This window comes from Mycteria americana, chromosome 25, assembly GCF_035582795.1.
Source record: "Mycteria americana isolate JAX WOST 10 ecotype Jacksonville Zoo and Gardens chromosome 25, USCA_MyAme_1.0, whole genome shotgun sequence".
Lineage (NCBI taxonomy): Eukaryota > Metazoa > Chordata > Aves > Ciconiiformes > Ciconiidae > Mycteria > Mycteria americana.
In genome coordinates, this window is record NC_134389.1 from 65,252 (window position 1) to 75,233 (window position 9,982).

Below are 9,982 nucleotides of genomic sequence, written 5' to 3' on the forward strand. Positions count from 1 at the left end.
AAGATATAACAGCTTGATATCAGGCTCTCAACACATCGCTGAGCTGAGCCAAGACAGCCTTTTCTGCCACATCCCTTCGACTCTGTCCCCGTGTGCTTAATCCACGTTGGAACCATGGAAGATCTATGCAAGGCATGAACAGTACTGTAGGGACCGATGGGAGCTGGGAGTCTGCGAGATATTATAAATCAGTACAGAATCGGTGAACTCCTACAAAATCACCAAAAGGAGCCAGCCAGTTAAACCTGACCCACGTGCCAGAGATTCAAGTCTCGAGATGGTTGATTACTGTTCTGTCTCTTAGGGAATAAATCTCTTACAAGGCAAAGGGCTGGCTGTCACTGGATGATGCAGAACCATGCCGCCTGGCAGGGGACTGCAGAGCTTTATTATAAAAGATGGGCATGGGGTTTTCTGATGGGAATTTGCTCTCAAAAGCATGATCAAAAAAATCCAAACAAATCCACTGCTGTGTGCATCGCTCCAGAGAGGACCAGGAACCTATTTAAAGAAGGAATTTTGTAGACATGAAGATCCAGGGACAGCATCAGTCAGGTGGAAAACATACCAAGGGAGGTCTCAGGCAAAGGCCAGCCAAAAATCCTTGTTGTGCCTTGCACAGATTCCATCAGCTCTGGCAAACTGCCAGAGAGCAGAGAGTGAGAAAAGCCAGAGCTGAGCACACCATGTCAAATCAGCGACAGGGGAATTGATAAACCCCACAATAATGGACAAATTAGCCAGTACTTTGAATATTTATGATATAACGGGGGAGAATCAAGTGGCTGCCGAGGACAACGTCATAACTCACAGTTATAACAACGTTATCGGCAGTAGGGTTATTATGGGCAGAAAGGGTTGATTGGGCTAGGGAGTTTATGTCCTGGGATGATGTGGAGGCTAGACACACATCCAGCTGTGCGTGGTGGATCTAGAAAGATCTTCCACTGGAGCAAGTACCATTTTCCCAGGAACAATTGAGGTGTTTCTGACTGAGATGAAACTTGAGGGATCCAAAAGGTAAAATGGCAATGCCCAATTACTCCTTTAACTCATGGCAAGGTCCCTGTAGCTGCTGGCTGCTCCCCCACTCTGGCCCCATGGGTTCCTCCTTGACCTTCTTGGGTGGCAAGCCCTTATCTCAGACAAATTTGTAGCACAAGCAACTCTAGGTCTGCCAACTGCTCTGGGATCCTGAAAGCTTGCAAGCAGTTCCTGTCTGCTTTGTCCTCCAGGAATATGAAGGTGCTCTGAATACACTCATCATTTCCAAGGCATTAACCGTGTCTTGGAGACAGATGTTTTTGGTCAGAATGGATTAAAAGGATAAAGTCTGACGGTAACATGGGCTGCAGCACCTCCTTCAGAGACTCTTACACCATATTCAGTCATCAAAAATTAAGTCAGAGCACTTCTCAAAAGACAGCGAACTCTTCTCTCCAGATGATGGAGAACTCATTCAATCCATAAGGTCATTTTTCAAGTAGCTCATTAGTTTCCCTGGTAAAGCCATGCACCTTTTTGCCAACCTTGCTTCAGCTTCCAGCTGTTGAAGTGGGATGGTGTCTCCATTGCAGCCAGCACCCATCAAAAAGCATTTCTGGCCACACAGAGTCTGATTCTGGCTTTACTGAGAGTATGACATAGCAGCTTTTTGCATACATGACTGGCACCTGAAACAGAGCTCTCCTCAAAGTTTGCCAGAAAAAATTGTTGCATAGAGGCTGGCGTTTCTGAAATGAGTGTGTTAAAATATGGGATCTCACTTGTCCATCTTTATCACTGTCACAGGGAAACTGGAGAGTAGTGCAACTTGACCAAAAGTTTCTTCCTAATGGGCTGTGTAACCCCTTTTATGTCTCTACAAGGCATCGATCTGAATAGGATGGAGCACAAGGAAAGCCTCACAGGAGCAGGAGGCATGGCCATCTCCAACATCACTCCTCTCTTGGTATAAAAATGCCTCTAATCCAGAGAAAATGAAGTGAAGGGAGCTCACCTCTCTCAGCCCTTTCAGTGCCTGGGATCAGAGGGGCTCTCAAGGAACGGAAGAGTAGATGGTGCTTAATTTAGAAACGCCTGGAGGGACACGACTCATTTATCCTGGTCAGCACATGAACTTTAACTGCTAAAAGCTAATAGACATAAGAACAGATTTCAAAGTGTCAGAGAAAAGATACCTTATGAGGGAGCATTCACAAATGCAGTCATTTTTCAGAGATCTGAGATAAAACAGAAAAACAAAGGTCATTTTTAGGCAAAAGGATCTCTTCTTTCTACACCATCTCTCTCAGAAAAGGGTCGGGGTGGAGTTTGAAGAATTTCTTGTGTAGGGAAAAGATGTTTCTGGCCTCAACTGCTGCCAGTATTGCAAAGCAATGAAATGACAGTAACTTACAGATACTTACTAAGAAGTTAGATCTTGTTTCTCCAAGCTTTTTCCAGTGCAGTTGACTCCGTCCAACGTGGGGGCAGCTTCTAGCCCTGCCAGAAGCCACCCCTGCAGCTCCCCCACTACCAAAACCTTGCCACATAAAGCAAATACATGGGCTTATTAATAACTGTGTAAAATTCTATGGCTTGTTTTATACTTGTGGCCAGACCGCATGATCTTGTGTTTAATACCTGATGTCTCTGCAGGCACCCAGCTCATCTCCTGTGCTGGAGGACAGTAATTTGGCTCTTACAACAGGGTCATTTTCCTGCATTTGTCCACCTTTCCCTGGAGTTTCTCATTCTGCTGCCAGAGTCCAGATGTCACAGGTGCAGCAGTGTCTGTCAGTGCTTAGAAAAATCCACCTGTTTTTCCTAAAGACCTTTTGGAGAGCATCAGTCTCCCAGCCATTCACCACCTAGCATTTAATACAAGTTGAATATCCTCGGGATGCGTCATTGCAACATCCCTTACTACCGGAATTGCCAAAGCAATGGAAAGTCCCCTGAATAGAGGCATGATGCGACAGGTTTGAACTGATAAGTGATTGCTTTCTTCTTCTCTTGCAGTTGGAAGAGATTGTCACCTAAGGAATATGATAGCAAGGCAGGGCCAATAATAGTGCAAGCTGGTTGAGGATCCAGGCAGGCAGCCCCTGAAGACCAGGGTGGGATGTCCAGACAGAAACATGCTTCAATTTCTCTTCCGAGACTGAGACATCCCAGATAAAGCCCTTATATGGCTGTTCCTCAAATCAGTATGATGCTTCAGTCTCATTCTCAGTGCACAGCAGGGGCAGGCATCTAGGGAACAGCTTTATCACATCATTTGCTACAGCCAGAGGAAGCTGGATTTCTACCGAACTCAAAGGTGAGTTTGGTAGGTGCAGTCACGTCCCAGCTGCATGTTGTCACTGCCAGGTTTTAGCTTTGTGGTGTGCCACTGCTCCAGGTAGGCCGAGGATGTCAGCCCAGCCAGCCAGCCTAGGCATGCCTGCAAGGGGGATGCATCGAGGCAAAGGTAGAAATGCCCTGGGCACTCTCCTGGGTGCTGTGGGGGCCGGTGGAGCCCTCAAACATTACACTGCGATTTTTCCCTCTCCACCCAGAGACCTGAAAGCGTATTTACAACCGGTCCGGCGCCTTTTCTGTCTGCCTTTGGACAGGAGAGGGCAGCAAAACGCTCCTTTTGAAGGAAGGGAAAGCGGGTAAAAGAAGAGCGTGAGTTCTCCATTTGGGGATGTTTTGCTGTTTGCTGTGAAAAATTTAAGCCAGAATCAATTTCTGTTGCTCTTACAAGAAGGGCTTACTGCAACCAAAATTTTTGGAGCAGAGCCTCAAACCGTGAATCTGCTCCCACCAGATAGCCCCAAAAGTTGGGCCTTTTAAAAGATGTGATGCAGATGACACTCATGTTTTGGGTGTCAGAGGGAGTCCACAGCTCCGAGCCTGGCAAATACCAGTCCCCTACTTGAAGTGCAGCCCTGTGCTTCCATCTCCACTAGTAAATTAAGGAGCATCAGATGCTCCTTGGCACAGGGACTCTGTCATCCTCAGTACTACATCATTTGAACAGCTTCCAGCATGTTTTTGGCCATGCCATGCCATGCAAACCAGCGCTCTCTCAAATAATTTCCAGGCACAGGGGAGGGACTGTTCCCAAGAGGCTCTGGCTGGGGACATCCTACTCTGAAGAGAGTTTAATGGCATAGATACAAACCCCACCATTACAGTTTAGCCTCCATACCTGAGAGTGGTCCCAGGCACGTTTAATTTTCTAATACAGATGTGCTAATCCCACTGCATCCCAGCGCCCATCCTCAGGAGCACTGTGATTCCCAGTCTGCGTAGAGCTGATTTCAGAACCTCAATGCCTCTTGTCACCCCTCCTGTAGGGATGCAGAAGCTCTGCTGAGCCCTCATCACTAGGGCTGTCAAGCCCACTGGTGAGAGTCATCTGTCCAAATTTAGACAACCGCAAAGTAGATGTCTCCAATGAGCTTATCAGTTTTTGGTCCCTTTACTGCCAGTGGCAAGAAACAGGAATGATTCACACAGCAGTAGACTCCTGTCCCAGCATGAGCTGACTCACCTTCAAGAGATGCCCCTTGCTCTCCACCACTGTACTGCTCAGACACTGATCTCCAAGGTTTGGATGCTGAAAATCAAGCAGATGTATCCCACTCCCTGGAGCAACATGTCCCAGGATTGCCAACTGCTCACGTCCTTTCTGTGGAGTCTCAGGAACAGTCCTACGGATATGGGGTCCCCATTGACCCCACAGCCAGGGCTTAATTTGCCCTCCATGACCCGCTCGGATGAGCTTCCCCAATCACACACTCCATATTTGAGCATACACCTCATTTTCTCAAGACAGGCTAAAAACTAAGGAGAAAATATAACAACCAGAAAGTTCAACTAAAAGTACTGCAAAACCTTTCTTAGATGGTGCAGCTGAAAATAGAGTTGCTCACACACACAGGCTGCTCATGCTTTAAAAAAATCTTAACTGCCTTGAATGTATTTGTATTTATAGCTGAGAAAACACTTCTTCCCTTGCTGAAAGCCTGTGTAAATGCAACCGTTTGCTCAGTGCATGTGATGGTGAAGCGTGAACCCACCAGGTGGCTGTAGCGTTGCCAGCACGTAGAGTTCATTCAACCCTCCGCATTCCTCCTGGGATTTCTGCAAGCGGGCAAGATGCAGAGCTGAGCAGCAGCAAAGGTGGGCAGGTTGTATCCAACCCTACAGAGGACAGCACTCAAAACAGAGAAGAGCCCAGAGGTGGACTTTCAAAGCCAGGGAAAAGCCAGCCGGAGGCACAGAGGTAGTTGGAAACTCATTCATGAGGCCAGATCTCCTCTGGTTTTAGGCTGAAGTCAAGCTGATGACTGCAGCTGATCTCTGGATACAGATCCGTATCATACTGCCAGCACAAAGAGGCCAAATTTTCAGATCTGCAGATGAAAATTATGATTAGAGCTGAGACCATGCTCATCTGAGTGCTCTGGTGTTTGTAGGTAAGTGCTAGCTCTTTCAGGGTTATTGCTGTTGTCATTTCATCAGCTTGCTGCAATCTGCTTTTTTTCTATATTTGACTGTTTATAATTAGCCCACTGGGTTTGCTATTCTCTCAGTTTCTTTATCTGTTTCCTGACAGTTTTGGAGATGGCTCCATTTTAAATATATACTGTGCTTTAAGCAAAGAAACTCTTCTCCAGCTCTCTTTGAAACTCAGCACTCTGGGGAGAGTGCCAGTAGACAAGCTTTCGGCTCAAAGAATATGTGTAATAAGGGACAATTAGGTGGCAGCAAACATTTAATTATCAAATGTATTGGTGCTTCTCATACACTGCCTGAAGTTAAGCAGGTGCCTTATACACAGGATCCTTCAAGTATCAAATGTGAAAAATGTTTCAGAGCAAAACCAAATGAGCTGATGAATACATTTAGGCTATAAATTACGCAGAGGTTTTTAGCAAAAGCCTGGAACAGACTTCACATTGCATTAGCATCTGCAGGGGGACAGCTTCATAGGTTAACACGGGAGACTGCACACCCTGTCCTGTCGTAGAGAGGACCAGCTCCTGCCTGTACTGTGTTTGGGAAATGTGCCAGTTAGACGCCACTGACCTCAAGATACCAGTGTCCTGCTCGTACCAGTGGGGTTGCCCAAACCCACTTCACTTCAATGGAGCGGATTGGCTGAGGCTGAAGCCGCCAGAGGTGTCTTGCCTTGACCTGGTCATCAGTGCCACTCGCTGTCTCTCACTGGGCAGTGGAAAACACACCAATTCCTGAGACCCCTAAACTTGTCTCAGCTGTAAAAAGCCACAGGCTCTCTTGTCAGTCTTTACTGATGAAGGGACACACTCCCTTCGGCTTGATGTGTAGGATAGGATCAAACCTGGTGGAGAAGCTCTGAGCAAATCTCCTGCAATCCTTTCAATGCCAGTGGGAAAGCAGGCTTGCTTAGGTGCTGTTCATCTGTTGGACATTCCCCTGAACTGTCTCACCCTCTCCGCTGATGGGAGAAATCCCAGCACCTGGATGGAGAGAAGCAAGCCTTCACCATCATGTGCCACAGATCCACCCCATGTTTTTCAGAGACAAGGCTGACGTTGCTCCCAGGGACAAGCCACAAATGAAAACTGATGTATTCCAGGAAAACAAAGACATGTTCCTAGATACAAAGCAGGAAACTGATTTACAAAACTCCTTGCAGCTCCATTACATGCCAAGTCTTGTACACCTCCCCATCAGAGAGAAGGGTCAGGCAGACCCCTTGGAGAGGGGCCACGGCACCACCTTGTCCTTGTCCCTCACCAGCCTGGTCACAGAACAGCTTCTGAGCCTGCAATACTGAAGACAAGCAGGATTCTTCCTGAAAGCTTTACCAAGCGCTAGGTAGGAATACTCTGCCAAAAAAAGGGGGCTTCTCCCATTCTCCACCCTCTGTTCTCCCACTCAGCTCTGTTACTCCAGACTCTACCAGAAATGACCATCTGCACTTGGGCCAGTCCAGCTTTCTGAAACATTTGAAAGAAAAAAAGGGTTGATTGATAGACTGAGAGCTGTTAAGGTTACCTCTTAAAACAATTTCCCATACATTTTGTAGTTCATCTAGGATCTTCTGTTCTTGCATCTTGCAAGGAACAGCACATCCCCTGGACAGAGGGACAGGAATTACACTTGCACACCCAGCCTCATAAATCTACACTGGCTCCCAGCGCTTCGTACTTTAGTAGCTCTGTGTCCCTTTCTGCACTTGCTTTTTCCAGTCTCAGGATGGAGATGTATTTCTTGTGCTCCAGCTCAAGCCAATGGTCTCCTCACTCCTTGCAAAACAGTCCCCATGCCTGGGAACCCCAGCTATTTTGACCCATCCCCCTCTCTGATTCTGCCTTCTTCATCATTTCAGGCACAAAACCTGGCCTGAGTGTCCCAACACGGGTGGCATGTAACAGGAGGGAGAGTGTCAGGGAATGCCTGGTGTGTGCCACCTCCCTGGAGCTCTCCTGCTGCTCTTTCATAGATGTCAAAGCTGAAGGCCTCTTTCCAATATCAGGTCTCCTGCGCATTGCGAGCCAGCAAATCAAATCACATCCAGATCTTGTGTCATTTGGAGGCAGAGGGAGAGGGGTTTTTTTTCACTAAGTGTCAACCTGAGCTTTAAAAACACCACCGTGGTGGGGAACACTCACTTACCTCTCTTCTGATGGAGCATGGCTGCTGCTTCCAACGCCTGATCCACCCTTCAACTTTCTGAACCTCCTTCCCAGGCAGCTTCTCTTCACCCACCTCCTAGGAAAAAACAAACACAAGCCACTGCCTCACAGGTGGTCTCAAACCTTGCTTTTCAGACCCAGGTGCAAGTTGTCTGAAGCACTAAGGCCAAAATGGACTCCTGTTCCCGTGGTGCTCCCCTTGGTGCTGTGCACGCAGCAAGGTCTCTCCTCTGCCTGCTTTCTGCTCGTTCAGATACACACAGTTCCCAGAGATCAAAATCCGTTAGAGACAGTGCACAAGGGACACTTGCTTGTGGCTGGAGAGCGCAGCTAAAGCAAACGTTAATTCCACTTACAGGATGAAATTGGCAGGAGAGCAACTGAATTTTCCATCCAGCTCTAAAGTGCTCTCAAAGTGATCTAATTTATCACTGCGGCAGCAGCAGCAGCCATTCAAATGCTCTCCCAGCTCCCTGGCTTTGCAATCAGGTGATAAGATGACTTCATGTTAGCAGATGGGTCCAAGTTCTTTGTCTGTCTCCAGTTCTCGGGTTCTCACCAGATCTTGCGGTTGCAGTTGGCCCTTTCAGCCCTCTGCTGTGCTGGTACACCGCGGGTGGCTCTGACAGGCATAGACTCTGGGCTTCATGGTTCAAACCACCACGCCTGCTTAGAGGAGACTTCTGTCTGCCCAGGGCATGTGGCTGTGGGTTTGGTCTTCAAGGAGGAAACAGCACTGATAGGTTGTGGTAGAGGAGCAAGGGATCTGCCTCTTTCCTTGGAGCAATAAAGATTCATATGTAGAGTCCCTGTCTCAGTCCCTGAGAGCAGACAAATGTCAAACTAGGAGAGATGCATCTGTCCATGATGTGCCATACACTGCATATGGGAGAGCAGAGACTTCAGGGCACCTGTGGATACAACCAGCCAAGGAGGGGGCATGTGAGGTGGGAAGAGGGGATGTAGAAGGAGCGGGGGGGGGGGGGGGGGGGGTGGGCAGACAAGGACTGAGTGAGGAAGAGGGAGGAGGCTTTGAACACTGAAGGTTGGGCTTTTTTGTGAATAGTGCATGGACCAAACATCTCAGTCTTTGTCCCTGGAACTCTGCTGATGTCGCTCGCACGCCCTTCAGTGGGAGCAACTGTTCACTAAGTCTAGCTTGAAGTGGGATTTAGCTTGTATAATTTTAAGTGTGGTTCAGCTGATCAGATGGATGCATCTGACTACCAAGTGAGATGGCTCAACAGGTCCCGCTGACTGACACCCAGCACCCTTGGATATACCTTCATTTAGCCATGCAGAGCTAGATTCAGTTGCTGAAACATCAGCAGCTAGCCTCACTCCAAATGCCTAAGAGTACCTGAGACATCCCCACCACGACAGCAGCCGGAGGTGTGAGCTGCACCGCTCTTTCTGCTTCTGCCAGACTCCTGCTACCCAATTTACACTGCGAGCTCAGAAGAAACACACAGCCAATAGACAGGACAGGATAGTCCCTCTCATGCTCACAGGGGACACCAGCAAAACGTACCCACCACGTCCACATAACCTCAGTGCTCTCTGAGCTATGGAGTGAGGATGTGCTGGAAATCCAGTACATAATTTCCAGCTTTCATCTTGCGTTTGCTCATTTTTACCCATATTTCTGCTTACATCTTTTGCGAAGGCAAATAAATGCCAAAAAAAATGGAGACAGATGAGCATTTGGGAGCAGAAACCACCAATGCGTTAATGTCTGTCTTAGGAAAAAGGCTACTGGAAGAGATACAGAGGGATGATGAGATGCATGCAGACCAAGGGACACATGGCTCTGACTGGAGTCACTGGGGTCCGGGGTACCTCATCAACCCTCCCCATCCTCTGAACAACCTCCAACATACACACACAGTTTCTTACTCAGAAGTAAGCCTGAGCGTGGTCAAAATAACAGCATCCCTGCAGCCCAAGCGGCAACTGGCTTTTCCTGAGCATTGAACTCAGAAAAAGGATGAGACACACAGACTACAGCCCTCTGGAGAAGTCTTGAAGAACCAATCAATGCTTCTGCCAGAAGTTACAGCAGAGATGAAGCTCCAGCACAGCCATGCTGCTCACACACAGACCACTGAAAACCAGCGTAAGTTTAACCATTGGATCATACCCTCTATGCAGAGCCCAAGACCGAATGCTGTGTGCTATCACTATCTTCCTAACTAGCAGGTAGGACATGTGGCTACCAGCATGGGGCTCACACAACCTAACATCAATCATCAACAGAGCAGACATGCACATCTGGCCCCGGTGCTGGGGTCCCTTCATTGTATTGCACTTCACCTTGGGAT